This window comes from Bubalus bubalis, chromosome 1, assembly GCF_019923935.1.
Source record: "Bubalus bubalis isolate 160015118507 breed Murrah chromosome 1, NDDB_SH_1, whole genome shotgun sequence".
Taxonomy (NCBI): Eukaryota; Metazoa; Chordata; class Mammalia; order Artiodactyla; family Bovidae; genus Bubalus; species Bubalus bubalis.
The window spans coordinates 140,091,857-140,111,122 of NC_059157.1; the positions used below are offsets into that span (position 1 = coordinate 140,091,857).

General features: G+C 39.9%; 1 protein-coding gene across 1 annotated transcript in view; it reads left to right on the forward strand.

Annotated features, from left to right (window-relative positions):
• Positions 1-12,000: 12,000 nt before the first annotated feature.
• The window catches only part of TNFSF10 (TNF superfamily member 10), a 65,204-nt gene continuing 57,938 nt past the window's right edge, over positions 12,001-19,266 (forward strand). The window contains exon 1 of the mRNA XM_006068410.4: positions 12,001-12,099. The gene's annotated coding sequence lies outside the window, so the exon portion shown is untranslated. The remainder of the gene's footprint in view (positions 12,100-19,266) is intronic.

Genomic DNA, 19,266 nt, shown 5'->3' on the forward strand with positions numbered 1-19,266 from the left:
CAATCTTTGTGCACTAGCCCCATGCCCTTCCCCCAATCTAATGAGAATTTTACCTCTCAGGGAAGAAGCCTGTCCTGTTGAAAGCTTCTCCTCTTTTAAAGATATTTCAACCATCTGAGAAGCAGAGAATGCTTTTTCTGAAGGCACATCACCCCTCACCTAATTAACTGTCTAAACTAATAGCCAACCTTGATTTAAGGGTGGACAAGGAGATCCAACTCATTAGTCTTAAAGGAAATCAATCAATCAATCAAGCCAAAGCTCCAGTATTTTGGTCACCTGATGCGAATAGCTGACTCATTGGAAAAGTCCCTCATGCTAGGAAAGATTGAGGGCAGAAGGAGAAGAGAGTGTCAGAGGATGAGATGGCTGGATGGCATCCCCACTGCAATGGATATGATCTTGGGCAAACTTTGGGAGATAGTCAGGGACAGGGAGGCCTGGCAAGCTGCAGTCCATGGGGTCACAAAGAGTTGGACATAACTGGGCCACTAAACAACAACAACAACAACAATACATTATTTTACGTCCATGACAATCTGCCTACTTTCAAATGAAAATGGCCCCATGACAAGAGTTGTGGAAAGCTGTGAGGGAAAGCAAAGTGCAAATACACTCCCATGTCTTTTTACTGAGTTGTGTGTACATATTGTTATTGTTGTTTTTAGTTACTAAGTCATATCCAACTCTTTTGTGACCCCATGGGCTGTAGACCACCACGCTCCTCTGTGATTTTTCAGGCAAGAATACTGGTGTGGGTGGCCCGTTCCTTCTCCAGGGGATCTTCCTGACCCAGGGATCAAACTTGCGTCTCCTGCTTTGGCAGGTGGATTCTTTACCACTGAGCCACCAGGGAAACCCAATGATTACAAAAATAATACATGATTACCAGGAAGACAAAGTCATAAAGATGAGTATAAAATAACCCATACTTCCGTAGCCAGAGATAATACATGTTAAGTCATGGATGTATATCTATCCAGTCACTAAAATAACATGTCCTATTCACTGTTTTGTTATGTTTTTCTCTCATCAGTATGTTGTGATGTTTTTTCACATCATTAAGTGTTTTTTAAATACATGATTCTTTATTGAAGTATCTTCTTTATTGAAGTATCTGGTCTAAAATCATATCTAACACAATATATTTAATATATATTTAAGTTGAACTAAGTAAAATTGCCATTTTGCAGGTCAAAATAGTTGAATATGGGAAGATCCCTTGGAGAAGGAAATGGCAACCCACTCCAGTATTCTTGTCTGGAGAATCCCATGGACAGAGGAGCCTGGCAGGCTACAGTCCATGGGGTTACAAAGAGTCAGACATGACTGAAGCAACTTAGCACAAGTTGAATATCATCAACTTTATGTGTTTCAACCCAATATTTCCCTCTTCCTGGATTTCTAGGTTATTTCCAGTTTTTTATTTTATAAATAATGATGCAGAATTTTGAGATAAATCTCTTTGAAGACTCTGTTTTTTTAGGATAAATTTCTAGTAGTGAGATTGCTAGATCAAGAAAGATGGATGTTTTTGGCTTGTATTATGGCCTGTGATAGGTGTTTCCAGTTTTTCCTCTAGATAATGCTGATTTATTTAGCATTCTCACTACTTTTTAAAAAGTTATTATGTTATTGAGTTCAGCTAGGAACCCTCTCCAGTGTTCTTGCCTGGAGAGTTCCATGGACGGAGGGGCCTGGTGGCTACAGTCCGTGGGGCTGCAAAGAGTCGGACATGACTGAGCAGTTAACAATTAGTCAATCCTCATACTAATACCATGAAATCATGCAACTATTAGTCACCTTCCAGCATAGGCTTTCAGTTTAAATTTTAGGAAACAGTATTTTTGTGTGTCCAGAACCTTTCTAAATCCTTAGTTAATGTAGGTCTGAGGATGAAACTTGCTCACATACAGTCATGCAGCTCTTTAGTTCTTGAGAGCCTCTTTAAAGAACTGGGAGAATTGCCTTATCTTCAAATCACTTCCTCTAGACATACCCTCTAGACCAGATATGATTCTAAGCATAGTGTCCAGTGCTTAATTTATGATTATCAAGTTAACCTGCACTGAAAGATGCAGAAGCCACACTTTTGGCTTGCTTCTCCGATGCCTTAAATGGAAACTGGTGAAGGAAGGCTGAGGGGATGTGGTATGGTAAATGTGTGTGCATAAATATGTGTATGAGTGTATATTTGGGGATCCTGAAGTTCATTCTTCTACAGGTAACAACTGACTGGGTATAAAGGAAAGCTGTTATTCTCTCTAAAGTATCAAGTACAAAAAAATTTTTTTGAAGTGTGAACCAGCCATGAAAGGTCAAAAGCTTGGGGGCAAACCTGTCTGAAATTTCACATGGAGTTACCTAGTCACACGAAGAAATTAGTCAACAGAGTATTTCTCCTTTCCTACAGTAGGCTAACTCACACTAGATATTTTTCTGATAAAGAATGTTTTTAAAATCATCGGTTCTCTTCCAACAAGCTGTGCATTTGTAAATCTGAAATAAAAGATGAATGACAGCTTTAATCATCAAAGCAGAAACAGAATTTATATGTTAAAGCTGGGTAAATCATCATTGAGATGATAATTATCAACTCAGTAAAGCTTTCATGTATGAAACGAGTTGCCAGTCCAGGTTCAATGCACGATACTGGATGCTTGGGGCTGGTGCACTGGGACGACCCAGAGGGATGGAATGGGGAGGGAGGAGGGAGGAGGGTTCAGGATGGGGAACACATGTATACCTGTGGCGGATTCATTTTGATATTTGGCAAAACTAATACAATTATGTAAAGTTTAAAAATAAAATAAAATTAAAAAAATAAATAAATAAAAATACAATATTGAGATTGGTATTCTTATGCAGTGCTGGTGAGAATGTAAATTAGTATAATCTTTCTGAAAATAACTTGACAGTATGCTTCAATAAACTTAAGATTTTTATATCTCTTAACCTAGTAGTTCTGCTACAAGGTAATTTGGTATGTGGGGAAGGAAATAGTCATGAATAAATGAAATTTCACAATATTATTTTAGTTGTAATATATGGAAGCAATCCAAGTGTTATCAGAGAAATGGATAAAAAGTTAAGTCACATGATAGAATATTATATAATAAAAATGATATCTTCAAATAGCTTTATAAAATGGAAAATTAAAATATTAAGTGGGTAAAGCAAAATGTACGATATACATATTATACATATATTGTATGTATGCAAATATTTCCCTTCATTGTTAATTTCTTATCACAATTTTGTTACTACAGACCTAAATGAACAGGAAAAAATCTTGAAGGAAATATATCAAAGAAACAAAAACAAAAGACCTATGGCAAGTACAATTACTGATGATTGTTTTCTTTTACATTTTTGTCCATTCTAATCCCTTAAAATATATATATATATATTAAATTTTCTTAAATAAATGTTGTAAAAGAAAAGGACAAAGAATGAAAGAAAGGAAGGAAGTGTGGGAAGGATGGAGAGACAGATTTCCATCTGATGGAGGAAGGAAGGAAATATTCATTTCAGAGTGGTTTGGAAGTAAGTAAATATCTTTTAAAATTTTGTTTGTTTATTTTTGACTGTGCTGGGTCTTCATTGCTGCAAGGGATTTTCTCTAGTTGTGGCAAGTGGGGGCTACTCTCTAATCATGTTGCACAAGCTTTTTATTACAGTAACTTCTCTTGTGGAGCATGGGCTCCAGGGCATGCAGTCTTCAGTAGGTGCGGTTCCTGGGCTCTAGAGCACAGGCTCAATAGTTGCGGCACATGGGCTTAGTTGCTTCAAGGCATGTGGGATCTTCCCAGACCAGGGATTGAACACGTGTCTCTTGCATTGGCAGGCAGGTTCTTTATCACCAGGGAAGCTCTATATCTTTTTTTTTTTTTTTAATTATATTCTGGAAAAGAAGAAAACATAAAAATTTTGGTTGAACTGCTAAATGTGGCAATATAGATAAGAGTATTTTTCCTTTTCAAAGTGTTTCGTGGCATGAGGAGGAAAGGCAAATAATTTAAATGAAATGGAGAGCCAGTAGGTGGACTTTGGTCCCTGAAGTTTATAAACAAAAGATGATGGGGACAAATATGGTGTCAGTGTTTGTTTGTAACTTCAATAACAAGATATCAGTTCAGTTCAGTTAAGTTCAATTCAGTCGCTCAGTCATGTCCAACTCTTTGTGACCCCATGAATAGCAGCACACCAGGCCTCCCTATCCATCACCAACTCCCGGAGTTCACTTCTTGAAATAGTAAAATCTCTTCCCTTTAATGAGGCTCTTCCCTACTTGGCCAGGTTATATGAGTGCCTGACACATGGATTCATTTCCTTACACTATCTTGGCTTGGTAATTCTCTTTCTAAAGGTCTTTCTGTGTCTGTTATCTAGCACTACCTACCTTTCCAGTTTTCATTGATATTAACAAAAGAATGGATTTGTCATGATTCTTGCAAAACCAAAAACTGATTCTAGATAACTTAGTAAGAAAAGGAAATCATTGAAAGAGTCTTGGGTTGCTGACAGCATTGGAGAGAAGTTCAAACAGCCAGATCCCAGCAAAATCAAGGGAGGAAAGCACAGCCACAACCTTTTCACAGGAACTGCCTCTTAGGACAGAAAAGAGGTATCTTTTTCTTAGATGTAGAAAAACATTCTACTTCTGCTTTATTGACTACGCCAAAACCATTGACCGTGTGGGTTGCAACAAACTGTGGAAAATTCTAAAAGAGATGGGAATACCAGACCACCTTACCTGCCTTCTGAGAAATCTGTATGCAGGTCAAGAAGCAACAGTAAAAACTGGACATGAACAACAGACTGGTTCCAAATCAGGAAAGGTGTACATCAAGGCTGTATATTGTAACCCTGTTTATTTACTTATATGTAGAGAACATTATGTGAAATGCTGGGCTGGAGGAACACAAGCTGAAATCAAGATTTCTGGGAGAAATATCAATAACCTCAGATATGCAGATGACATCACGCTTACAGCAGAAAGTGAAGAAGAACTAAAGAGCCTCTTGATGAAAGTGAAAGAGGAGAGTGAAAAAGTTGGCTTAAAGCTCAACATTCAGAAAACGAAGATCATGGCATCTGGTCCCATCACTTCATGGCAAAAAGATGGGGAAACCATGGAAACAGTGAGAGAGTTTATTTCTTTGGGCTCCAAAATCACTGCAGATGGTGACTGCAGCCATGACATTAAAAGACACTTGCTCCTTGGAAGAAAAGCTATGACCAACCTAGACAGCATATTAGAAAGCAGAGACATTACTTTGCAAACAAAGGTCCATCTAGTCAAACTATGGTTTTTCCAGTAGTCATGTATGGATGTGAGAGTTGAACTAAAAAGAAAGCTGAGGACCGAAGAATTGATGCTTTAGAACTGTGGTGTTGGAGAAGACTCTTGAGAGTCCCTTGGACTGCAAGGAGATCCAACCAGTCCATCCCAAAGGAAATCAGTCCTGAATATTCACTGGAAGGACTGATGTTGAAGCCAAAACTCCAATACTTTGGCCACCTGATGTGAAAAACTGACTCATTTGTAAAGACTCTGATGCTGGGAAAGATTGAAGGTGGGAGGAGAAGGGGACGACAGAGGGTGAGATGGTTGGATGGCATCACCAACTCCATAGACATGAGTTTGAGCAAGCTCCAGGAGTTGGTGATGGACAGGGAAGCCTGGCATGCTGCAATCCATGGAGTCACAGAGTCAGACACAACTGAGCAACTGAACTGCCTGAACTGCCTCTTAGGACATCATTTGTTATTGCTGATGCTGCTGGCTGACTCTCATCTCAGCTTTCTATGCTGCAGGACTCTTCCACCCTCAGGCCCTGGAATCTAGACTTTGTAGCTGTAGCTGCAGTAACTGAGAGCTATCTGAGTCTACTTTGAGAGTCAAGAATTGGTAGAGGCATCTGCTTGGACAATCCAGCTGCCGGGGCTATGGGAAGTGTCATGTCTATTTCCCCTGGCTTCTGTAGCAGCTGTTGAAGCCTGATCTCTCACTATCGTTGATAGTCTCCATTAGTGTCCACCAAAAAGCATCCATCACAGAAGAAGCACTAAACAAACAAGTGGACAGGATAACTCAGAAAGCAAATGTCAGGCAGCAACTGTCTCAACCACCCCAACTGTGCAATGGGCTCATGATAGCAGAGAGGGACTTACACATGTATCCAACTGTGCAGACTCTTGTCAAAATGCATGACTGCTGAATATCCACCCTGTTGGTATAGAGATGAATGCAGAGCCCCTGACCTGAAACCATTCCTTGAAGGGGCTCACCAGTCACTTGGTAGCAAGTGAATTACATTTTTGCTTTTGATATTTCAATCAGCACCACCACTCAAGGCCTAATCTACCAACATGGGATTCCATATAATATCACCTCAGCCCAAAGGATCCTCTTTATAGTATAACGAGTGAGTTGGCAGGAAAATGGCAATGGGACCCACTGACCCTACCACATAACGTTCAATCTGGAAGATGCTGACCACTAAGAGTGCTAGGATGGATTTTTGAAACTGAGACACCAGCTTGGAGGTAACCCTCCCCTCTCCCCCCACACACATATAATGATGAGGCACTAAACTTCAAGGTGCAATATATACCCTAAACCAATGGCCAGTCTGTGAAGCTGAACTCAGTAGGTAGAATACATGAGCCTGGGAAACAAGATGCAAAAATCAGAAGGGCACCACTTGACATCATTTCCAAACTCATTTGGGAAATTTATATTTGCTATTCCTATAGCTTTAGTCTCTGTAGGTCTGAATATCCTGGTTTCCCAATGGTCAATTACACTATTCACATAGCAAGAGTACCACTAAGTTTGAAGCTTTAGCTTCACCCTGGTCATTTTAGGGTGCTTGCACAAATGGAGCAATAGCTACAAAAAGAGCACACTAGCAAGAGTTCAGTTCAGTCGCTCAGTAGTGTCCAACTCTTTGCAACCCCATGAACTGCAGCACTCCAGGTCTCCCTGTCCATCACCAATTCCCGGAGTCCACCCAAACCCATGTCCATTGAGTCGGTGATGCCATCCAACCATCTCATCCTCTGTCATCCCCTTCTGCTCCTGCCCTCAATCTTCCCAGCATCAGGGTCTTTTCAAATGAGTCAGCTCTTCGCATCAGGTGGCCAAAGTACTGGAGTTTCAGCTTCAACATCAGTCCTACCAATGAACACCCAGGACTGATCTCCTTTGGGATGGACTGGTTGGATCTCCTTGCAGTCCAAGGCACTCTCAAGAGTCTTCTCCAATACCACAGTTCAAAAGCGTCAATTCTTTGGCACTCAGTTTTCTTTAATTGAGAGATATTCCCTAAGATGCAGAGCTTATACTACATAATGGGAATATATTTGGTTCTCGTGTGTTCTACTAGGGCATATATTAGCACTCTGTGCTGAATTTTAGCTGTATGTGGGCAAGGGTAGCAACCACAGCCTGTTTTGGCCACAGTCACCAATGGCTCAGATTACCCCAGAGATGATGGTCTGGGACACTTAACCAGACCAGCCTAAGTATTAATAGACAAGGATGGCAACTATTATCAGTGGGGGAGGAAGATAATTGAGCATCATTTACTGTCCCAGGACCAACTGCAACAGTGGACACTGTAGTTCATCCCATCAAATCTTTTTGTAAACTTTCCCAGGAATTTTGATCAATGAGGACCCTAAAGAATCTATACCTAGACAGAGTGAAATTAATACAAGGAGCAAGTGGATTTGACCAGTACATAGAGAGGACAGAGTGGGTGCTCTTCATATCTCAGATCTCCTCTAGGGAGCTGGTGACCCAGTCCCCAGTCCTCTGCCTTATTGGCTGTTCAGTCTCCAAAGAATTGTCTTTAACCAATGGGAGCTGCCTCAAGAAGCTATGCCCTCCCATCTCTCCTCCCCATAGGAGCAATGTGAAACAAATCACTGACTGATACACAGTACAAAAAGACAGTCCCCTTGTCTTGGTGGGCTTCCCTGGTGGCTCAGATGGTAAAGAATCTACCTGCAATGCAGGAGACCTGGGTTCGATCCCTGGGTTGGGAAGAGCCGCTGGAGAAGAGAATCGCAATCCTCTCCAGTATTCTTGCCTGGAGAATCCCATGGACAGAGGAGTCTGGCAGGCTACAGTCCATGGGGTCACAAACAATCAGACATGACTGAGTGACTAACACTTTCACTTGTCCTGCTGTGGGATAAATGATGTGGTGAAATTCATGCTCCAGAGCATCTCTTGGGATCAGCTCAAGGCTAAGCCTGTGTTGAGGCTTCATCTGTGCCTAACTTCTTCCCTTGTTCTGTCCTGCATGCTCAGGGAACCCTTTCCCTCTTCTGAGAACACTCTTTATCATATCCCTTGCATAAGAACCCCCATCTCAAGTTCCGCTTCTAGGGTGACCCCAAACAGTCACCATTCACGTTACTTAAAAAACTTTCTGATTAATTACATTTTAATTCAGTTCAGTTCAGTCACTCAGTCATGTCCGACTCTTTGCGACCCCATGAACTGCAGCACGCCAGAACTCCCTGTCCATCACCAACTGCCAGAGTTTACCCAAACTCATGTCCATTGAGTTGGTGATGCCATCCAACCATCTCATCCTCTGTTGTCCCCTTCTCCTCATGCCCTCAATCTTTCCCAGCATCAGGGTCTTTTCAAATGAGTCAGTTTTTTGCATCAGGTGGCCAAAGTATTGGAGTTTCAGCTTCAAGATCAGTCCTTCCAATGAACGCCCAGGACTGATCTCTTTTAGGATGGACTGGTTGGATCTCCTTACAGTCCAAGGGACTCTCAAGAGTCTTCTCCAACACCACAGTTCTAAAACATCAATTCTTCGGCCCTCAGCTTTCTTTATAGTACAACTCGCACATCCATACATGACTCCTGGAAAAACCATAGCCTTGACTAGACAGATCTTTGTTGACAAGTAATGTCTCTGCTTTTTAATATGCTGTCTAGGTTGGTCATAACTTTCCTTCCAAGGAGTAAGCGTCTTTTAATTTCATGGCTGCAGTCACCATCTGCAGTGATTTTGGAGCCCAAAAAAGAAAGTCAGCCACTGTTTCCCCATCTATTTGCCAAGAAGTGATGGGACCAGATGCCATGATCTTAGTTTTCTGAATGTTGAGCTTTAAGCCAACTTTTTCACTCTCTTCTCTCACTTTCATCGAGAGGCTCTTTAGTTCTTCTTCACTGTCTGCCATAAGGGTGGTGTCATCTGCATATCTGAGGTTATTGATATTTCTCGAGGCAATCTTGATTCCAGCTTATGTCTCTTCCAGTCCAGCATTTCTCATGATGTACTCTGCATAGAAGTTAAATAAACAGGGTGACAATATACAGCCTTGACATACTCCTTTTCCTATTTGGAACCAGTTTCTTGTTCCATGTCCAGTTTTTACTGTTGCTTCCTGACTTTCATACAGGTTTCTCAAGAGGCAGAGGAAACAGAGATCAAATTGCCAACATTTTAATTAGTGGCATTTTAATTGTGCTTCTATAAAAAGATACTTGTCACCATTAAAACTGGTATATTTGCAGCATTTTTTTCCTCCAGTTTTAAAATTTCTCTAGGGTATGCTTTGTGGAAAACATTTCTCAGGTTAATTTGACACTCAAGAAAGAAAAAAAAAATTGGTAAAATACTTTGTGTTAAGTGGCAGATTTGTGTTCAAATCCTAACTCAGCCACAAACCATTAGTTAGGATCATCATTTAACTTTTCTGATCCCAGGTTTCTTACATATAAAATTTATTAGCACATGACTGATAAATACACTGCAAGAATTAAATGCTAGAATGCATAAAAGGCACTTAGCACAGTGTCAGGCACAAAGTCAATAAGGACAAGTAAATAAATAAAAGTGCCTTGGGTTACAGGGGCAAGAGAGGACTGTTTACTATTCTTAAGCAGCAGAAAACTTTCTCTTTTTAAATACAACCCAGAGAAACTCCATGAGTTACATTTTACAAAATACTGATTCAGTAAAATTGAACCATACTTACTCATCACAAAATGGAGAGTATTATCTGAAGAATTTGAACTGGGTAAACAATTAAGCAAGATAACTTTGGACAGATATCCCTATTGACAATCCAGAGATCTCTGCATTTAAAAAAAGAATTATTATTTTAATTGTAGGAAAATTAGCATCTACCTTGCTAGTGTTTTCCAAATCAACATCAATTTTCCACCTTGGCCACATAATATTCTGGCAAAAATACTCTTGACTTTATTTACTTAATAACATGTTATGTGTTGATGTGAAAAACTGCAGTCCACCTGCATCTCAAGTCTGGGTGACCCTACCTTTACAGTATCCCCTGAACTCCTGAGAGGAATCCCAGGGGACCTGGAGGCCAGAGTAAGAGGCTCCACTCTCAGATAGGAGAGTTTGGCCCAAAATACATACACAGGAAAAGCAGTTAGCCAGAGCCCAAGACAGCCAGGTGAAGGTTCTTGTACTTTGTTTAATAGAGAAAGGAGACTTCAGCAGAATATTTTTTATAGAATTAAGACAATAAAACATTTAGAGGGATAATGAGTAATTTTTAGATAAGGAGATTCAATAGATACTGTATTCATTTCTTAGGGCTGCCATAATAAAATATCCCAGACTAGGTGGCTTAAATAACAGGAATTTACATTTCTATATATATTTGCAGTCTCATAGTTCTGGAGGCCAAACATGTAAGATATGAGCAGACTTAGTTTCTCCTGAGGCCGCTCTCCTTGGCTTGTAGATGGGCGCCTTCTCACTGTGTCTTCCTATGGCCTTTTCTCTGTGTGTGCCCATCTCTGTGGTTTATTCTTTTTCCTATGAGGACATCAGACATATTAGATTAGTGCTCCATTCTTATAACCTTCATTAATTACCTCTATAAAGCTTCCATTTGCATTTCTAAGGTACTGGAGATTAGGTTTCAACATATCACTTTGGAAGGAACACAATCAGGCCCGTAACAGATATTAATATAGATCAAACATATTTTTTGATGTACTGCCAAAAATTCTATCTCCTGAAAAATATTTATTAACCTTGAACTCAGACTATAAATATTTACCTCTGTGGTATATGAAATACATGATTTCCCTCTCTGCACTCCTAGGAAAATGCCATCGCTATCTGCATTTGAAATACTTGTTTTAATATCATTTAGGAGAGAGTGCATTTCCTGTCTCCCACAGGCTTCCCCCAAAGGCTATATGGATCAGGTTTATTTATTTCTATGTGGAGAAAGATGGCTTCCCTGATGGCTCAGTGGCAAAGAACCCACATTCCAAAATAGGAGATGTGGGTTCAATCCCTGGGTCAGGAATATCCCCTAGAGAAGTAAATGGCAACCCACTCTGGTGTTCTTGCCAAGGAAATCTCAAGGACAGAGGAACCTGGAGGTTTTCCATGGCGGGTGAGGGGAGGGTAGGGAATAGCTGGATATGACTTAGTGACTAAACAACACCAACAGTGCGGAGGAAGAGCCAATCAGGAGTCTGGGAATCAGAATTCTAGTCATGGTTTTACCTCTGTCTAGTTGGATAATCTAAGGAAAATTACCCTGCCTCTGTAGGGCAAGGCAAAGTCACCCTGCAGCATTCACTTGGGAAGGAGGCTCCCTTTCAACATTTTTCACTTAGGTTCAAAATATTTCAAAGATCATTGGTGCGTTACTGTTTTCATGCAGTTCCTTTGTCATCATACCTAACATTTGGATGGCATACAAAGCAGCAAAGCAGATTACTATGGCAAGAGTCCAGGCTCCTTCCTAACCAAACAACTTAATTGAGACTCTGATTTCAACAGAGAGAAGAGAACACAAAGGTTTTTTTGTTTTTTTGTTTTTTTAATTGGCACAGATGTGGTGGGTTATTTTTATGTTTCCTGTTTCTTTAAAGGAGATACTATCTCTTCCAAGTTTTTCTTTTCTCTTCCCTAGACGAATCACCTTGCAGGTTATCTGTTTCTGTTTGTGTGAAGTTTTTGTTGTTGTTGTTGGTTTAGGTTTTTTGTCTTAAAAATGAACATTTATTTCTCACAGTTCTGGAGGCTGGGAAGTCCAAGATGAAGGTTTTGGCTGACTTGGTGTCTGGTAAGTGTGTCCTTGGTTTGAAGACAGACATCCTCTTGCTGTGTCCTCACATAGTACAGAGAAAGGTCATCTTTCTCAATACTGTGTTTCCGATGTACAACACAGTGATTCAGTTATACATATTTTTTTTCTGATTTTTTTTCACTATACATTATTATAAGATACTGAACATAGTTCCCTGTGCTATGCAGTAAAATCTTCTTGTTTATCTATTTTGTATAGAGAGTTGTATATTTGCTAATCCCATATTCCAAATTTATCCCTCCCTACCTCTTTCTCCTTTGGTAATCACAAGTTTGTTTTCTATGTCTGTGGGTCTGTTTTGTGTATTCACTTGTAAAATAGCTTAGATTTCACATATAAGTGGGCTTCCCTTGTGGCTCAGCTGGTAAAGAATCTTCCCGCAATGCGGGAGACCTGGGTTCAATCCTTGGGTTGGAAAGATCCCCTGGAGAAGGGAAAGGCTACCTGCTCCAGTATTCTGGCCTGGAGAATGCCATGGACTGTATAGTCCATGGGGTAGCAAAGAGTCGGACACGACTGAGTAACTTTCACTTTCACATATAAGTGCTATCGTACAATATTTGTATGATACACTACATACAATATTTGTCTTTCTCTAACTTCACTTCATATGATAATCTCTAGGTCCATTTATATTACTGAAATGGCATTATTTCATTCCTTTTTATGGCTCAGATGGCATCTGGTCCCATCACTTCATGGGAAATAGATGGGGAAACAGTGGAAACAGTGTCAGACTTTATTTTGGGGGGCTCCAAAATCACTGCAGATGGTGACTGCAGCCATGAAATTAAAAGACGCTTACTCCTTGGAAGGAAAGTTATGACCAACCTAGATAGCATATTCAAAAGCAGAGACATTACTTTGTCAACAAAGGTGCATCTAGTCAAGGCTATGGTTTTTCCAGTGGTCATGTATGGATGTGAGAGTTGGACTGTGAAGAAAGCTGAGGGCCGAAGAATTGATGCTTTTGAACTGTGGTGTTGGAGAAGACTCTTGAGAGTCCCTTGGACTGCAAGGAGATCCAACCAGTCCATTCTGAAGGAGATCAGCCCTGGGATTTCTTTGGAGGGAATGGTGCTGAAGCTGAAACTCCAGTACCTTGGCCACCTCATGTGAAGAGTTGACTCATTGGAAAAGACTCTGATGTTGGGAGGGATTGGGGGCAAGAGGAGAAAGGGATGACAGAGGATGAGGTGGCTGGATGGCATCACTGACTCGATGGACGTGAGTCTGAGTGAACTCCGGGAGTTGGTGATGGACAGGGAGGCCTGGGGTGCTGCGATTCATGGGGTCGCAAAGAGTAGGACATGACTGAGTGACTGAACTGAACTGAACTGAATATTCTATTGTATATATGTACAGCATCTTGTTTATCCATTCTTCCATTGACAGACACTTGGGTTGCTTCCATGTCTTCCATGTCTTATGTGTTGCAATGAACATTGGGGTGCATGTATCTTTTCAAGTTAGATTGTTATCTTTTCTGGATATATGCCAAGGAATGAGATTGCTGAATCATGGGGTAACACTTTTTAGTTTAAGAAAACTCTATCACGATGGTGTGATCACTGACCTAGAGCCAGACATCCTGGAATGTGAAGTCAAGTGGGCCTTAGAAAGCATCACTATGAACAAAGCTAGTGGAGGTGATGGAATTCCAGTTGAACTATTCCAAATCCTGAAAGATGATGCTGTGAAAGTGCTGCACTCAATATGCCAGCAAATTTGGAAAACTCAGCAGTGGCCACAGGACTAGAAAAGGTCAGTTTTCATTCCAATCCCAAAGAAAGGCAATGCCAAAGAATGCTCAAACTACCACACAATTGCACTCATCTCATATGCTAGTAAAGTAATGCTCAAAATTCTCCAAGCCAGGCTTCAGCAATATGTGAACCGTGAACTTCCTGATGCTCAAGCTGGTTTTAGAAAAGGCAGAGGAACCAGAGCTCAAATTGCCAACATCTGCTGGATCATGGAAAAAGCAAGAGAGTTCCAGAAAAACATCGATTTCTGCTTTATTGACTATGCCAAAGCCTTTGACTGTGTGGATCACAATAAACTGTGGAAAATTCTGAAAGAGATGGGAATACCAGACCACCTGATCTGCCTCTTGAGAAATTTGTATGCAGGTCAGGAAGCAACAGTTAGAACTGGACATGGAACAACAGACTGGTTCCAAATAGGAGAAGGAGTATGTCAAGGCTGTATATTGTCACCCTGCTTATTTAACTTATATGCAGAGTACATCATGAGAAATGCTGGACTAGAAGAAACACAAACTGGAATCAAGATTGCCGGGAGAAATATCAATAACCTCAGATATACAGATGACACCACCCTTATGGCAGAAAGTGAAGAGGAACTCAAAAGCCTCTTGATGAAAGTGAAAGAGGAGAGTGAAAAACTTGGCTTAAAGCTCAACATTCAGAAAATGAAGATCATGGCATCCGGTCCCACCACTTCTTGGGAAATAGATGGGGAAACAGTGTCAGACTTTATTTTTCTGGGCCCCAAAATCACTACAGATAGTGACTGCAGCCATGAAATTAAAAGACGCTTACTCCTTGGAAGGAAAGTTATGACCAACCTAGATAGCATATTCAAAAGCAGAGACAGTACTTTGCCAACACAGGTTCGTCTAGTCAAGGCTATGGTTTTTCCTGTAGTCATGTATGGACGTGAGAGTTGGACTGTGAAGAAGGCTGAGTGCCAAAGAATTGATGCTTTTGAACTGTGGTGTTGGAGAAGACTCTTGAGAGTCCCTTGGACTGCAAGGAGATCCAACCAGTCCATTCTGAAGGAGATCAGCCCTGGGATTTCTTTGGAAGGAATGACGCTAAAGCTGAAACTGCAGTACTTTGGCCACCTCATGCGAAGAGTTGACTCATTGGAAAAGATTCTGATGCTGGGAGGGATTGGGTGCAGGAGGAGAAGGGGACGACAGAGGATGAGATGGCTGGATGGCATCACTGACTCGATGGACGTGAGTCTCAGTGAACTCCAGGAGTTGGTGATGGCCAGGGAGGCCTGGGGTGCCGCGATTCATGGGGTCGCAAAGAGTCGGACACGACTGAGCGACTGATCTGATCTGATATTGTTCTTTATGGTGGTTACACAAATTTAGTTTCCCACCAACAGTGTAGGGGTGTACCGGTTTCTTCACACCCTCTCCACGATTTGTTATTTGTGCACTTTTTAATGATAGTCATTCTGACCAGTGTGAGATTGCACTTCATTATAGTTTTGATTTGCATTTATCTAATAATTAATGATGTTCAGTATCATTTCATGTGCCTGTTGGCCATCTTTATGTCTTCTTTGGAGAAATGTCTATTTAGGTCTTCCATCCATATTTTGATTGGGTCATTTGTTTTTCTGATATTGGGCTGAATAAGCTATTTGTAAATTTTGGAGACTAATTCTTTGTCAGTTGCTTTGTTTGCAAATATTTACTCCCATTCTGTTGATTTTCCTTTTATTTTGTTTATGGTTTCATTTGCTCTTCATTTAAAATTTTTCTTGGGTTTTGAGGAAGGCCTGGGGCTTCCCAGGTGGTGCTAGTGGTAAAGAAACCACCTGCCAATGCAGGAGATGCAAGAGACACAGGTTCGAGCCCTAGATTGAGAAAATCCCCTGGAGCAGGAAGTGTTACCCACTCCGGTATTCTTGCCTGGAATTCCAGGCAAGAATTCTTGTCAAAATTCCATTGACAGAGGAGCCTGGTGGATTATGGTCCATAGGGCCTCAAAGAATCAGACACAACTGAGCATAAAGTCCTGCTATAAACACCCATCTTAAAACTGCTTTTGCTGCATCCTATGGATTTTTTGTGGTGGTGTTTTCAATGTTGTTTGTCTCAAGCTATCTTCTGATTTCCACATTGACCCATTAGTATTTTAGTGGAATGTTGTTTAGTCTCCATGTAATCTTTTCTTTTCTCATTTTTCTTTCTGTGGTGGATATCTAGTTGCATACTGCTGTGGTCTCTTCCTGGAATCCCTATTATGTGTAGGTTGGCTTGCTTTTTAAAAAATGGAGTCATCGTTGTCATACAATACTATATAAGTTTCAGGAAGTTATCTGTGTTTTGACAGCCTTCTGATGAGCAGGGTACAGAGAGAGCTGTTGTATGGCAATTCATCATATATGAGGGCCTAAAAGGGGTGTTTTTTCAAATAAGGGACAAAAATCTGAGGTCCTGAAAATTTGATGATTAAATCCAGATATAGTCAAAGGTAGTACTGTGTCATTGCCATGTCTCCCCAGTTAAAGTATGTGTTATTCCCCATCAGACAGTGATGCATGGTTCTTTGCATTTCCTCTAAACCCCAGGCAACTGCTGGGCGCATGTAATACTCTATAAATACTTGTATATCAGCAATGCCATTATTCTAAAATGGTATTGAGGCTAAGAGCATTAAAATCCTCAAAAAAGGACAGGTATTAATTTAATAACCACAGAACCATGTAAAATTATTTTAAAAGATTAATGTAGTTTGGCAATAATTGGTATATCCAGTGGTACCATGAAGAAAAGCAACCATGTTATTATACAGTATAATGTGATGTAGAATATAATACATCTTTTGGATCTAGAGAGAACCATAGGGATGATCTAGTACTAACTCCTAATTCTGAAGTTAAGAAAAGACAAGAATATCCAAGACTATCTTGAAGAAGGTGAGAGGGCTTTCTATCGAAGATAATGTGGCATTCCCATGGCAACAAACAAATAAATCAATGAACAAAACTGGGAACCCAAAAGACTTATGCATATAAAGATATTCAGTATGTGACAGAGTTAGTATTTGAGATAGATAGGCAAAGTGTGGATTTATCAATAAAAGATTCTGAGACAGTTGGCTATCCATATAAAAGGAACTGAGACATCCTACCATACTCCAAACCAAAAAATAATAATGTGTTTGCTTAGTTGCTCAGTTGTATCTGACTTTTTGCAACCCCTTGGACTGTAGCCCACTAGACTCCTCTGTCCATAGGGATTCTCCAGGCAAGAATACTGCGATGGGTTGCCACGCCATTCTCCAGGAGATCTACCCAACCCAGGGATTAATCCTAGGTCTCCGGCATTGCAGGCAGATTAATTACTGTCTGAGCCACCAGGGAAGCCCCAAAATAATAATAATAAATTCAAGGTGATTGAAAGCATAAATATCAAGACCTAAGTAAATGGAGTTTCATACCATAGTTGCAATTTGGAGACAGAGAGGGTTTCTTAAACAAGACATAAAACATAAGCCATAATGGAACAGATTAATAAATTTGACTATATAAAAATTAGGACTATCTGCTTATCAAAAGGCATTATTTAGAGAGTGCAAAGAAAATACAGAAAAGTACCAGATATCTACAACATATACAAACAACAAAACACATGAATCCCAAATATATGAAGATTTTTCATGAGCCATTAAAAATAAAATAATCCCACAGAAAGAGAAGGTTAAAAAATAAACTTGAACAGTCACTGCACAGAAGATAGATCTGTAAATGAATAATAACATATCAAGAGATACTGAGTGTTATTGTAAGGAAATGCATATTATGTCACAATAGCTTCTCATTATACATCAAACAGACTGATAAAAAAAGACTGCTACAATGTCAAGTATTGGTGAACTTTCAGGAAGTCTTTTACCGCAGATGGAATTACCAATTGGTACTAGCATTTAGAAACTTTCCCTGTTAAAGTGACAGGAACATAACCTATAATACAGATAAATGGGCATGTGCATCAGAGCACCTGTGTATAAGAATGTTCATGGCAGCACTAAAAAACAACCCCAAAGCCTTTTAACAATTAAGTGGATAAATTGTCAAATTTTTACCTAATGGAATATTTTAAAGTGGTGAGAATTTTATCAAACTGCAGCTTCATAGATCACTATGAATGAACCTTAAACATAATATGATTGAGTAAAAACAACTCACAAAAGAACATTTACTATATGAATCCATGTACATAGAATTCAGGGCTTCCCTGGTAGCTCAGCTGGTAAAGAATCCGCCTGCAATCCAGGAGACCCTGGTTCGATCCCTGGGTTGGGAAGATCCCCTGGAGAAGGTATAGGCTACCCTCTTCAGTATTCTTGCCTGGAGAATTCCATGGACCGTATAGTCCATGGGGTTGCAGAGACTTTCACTTTCTACATAGAAATCAGGCAGTAAAACTACATATTTTTTAAAGCAAGAAACTAAGTATCACAAAAATCAAGATAGCTATTTTCTTTGGGAGCAGTGAGAGCACACAGGGAGTATCCAAGTTACTGGACAAGGTAATAGACCTTCATAGAAAAATGTTTAATACCCAGGAGACTTGTTTATATGAGGAATAACCTCCCACATCTTTCTACAGACAATGAGAGAAGAGACAAAGTTCTGGGAAAGCCACTAAGACTAGGAATCCATCCAGTTGTTTAAAACTACTGATCAAATCTGAACTGACAAACACTTTGTCAATAGAAACCATTTTGATGTTAAAATATATTAAATGGAATCATAGACTAAAGATGTTCTGGGGAGAAATTCAAATGAGAAAAACTACTATTACCAAGTTGCTCTTTTTCCTAATACCCTTCCACAATACTGCTGTCCCTAATCTCTGAGGCCAAAGCGGACATGGTCTTCATTCATTCCTTTCCTTTATCTTCCTTCATTTTATAGGTGCTTAATATATAAGATTATATTCAGTAAGTTTGGAAATGATTTTAATCCCACCAATAACCCTTGTCTTTGATCAGTGGAGAAACAAGCTGATTAGCTCAGTTATAAATACACTTTCCAACAAAAACAAATATGTGTCCCATTGCTTGTTTAGCAGGAATTTTTTTTGTTTCATAAAACATGTAGTTTTATAACATCCAGCTTTTCAAAGTTTTACTGAGAAATAATTGACACACATCACTGTATAAATTTAAGGCATACAGTGTGATGGTTTGAATTACATATACTATAAAATGATTACTATAATATGTTCTGTTAACATAGACCTTATCATATAGATACAAAAAAAAAGGGGGTTAAAAAAAAAAGGAACAAAAATCTTTCCCTGTAATGAGTGAGAACTCTTAGATTCACTCTTTTAACTACTTTCCTATATGTCATACCTCAGAGTTTGCT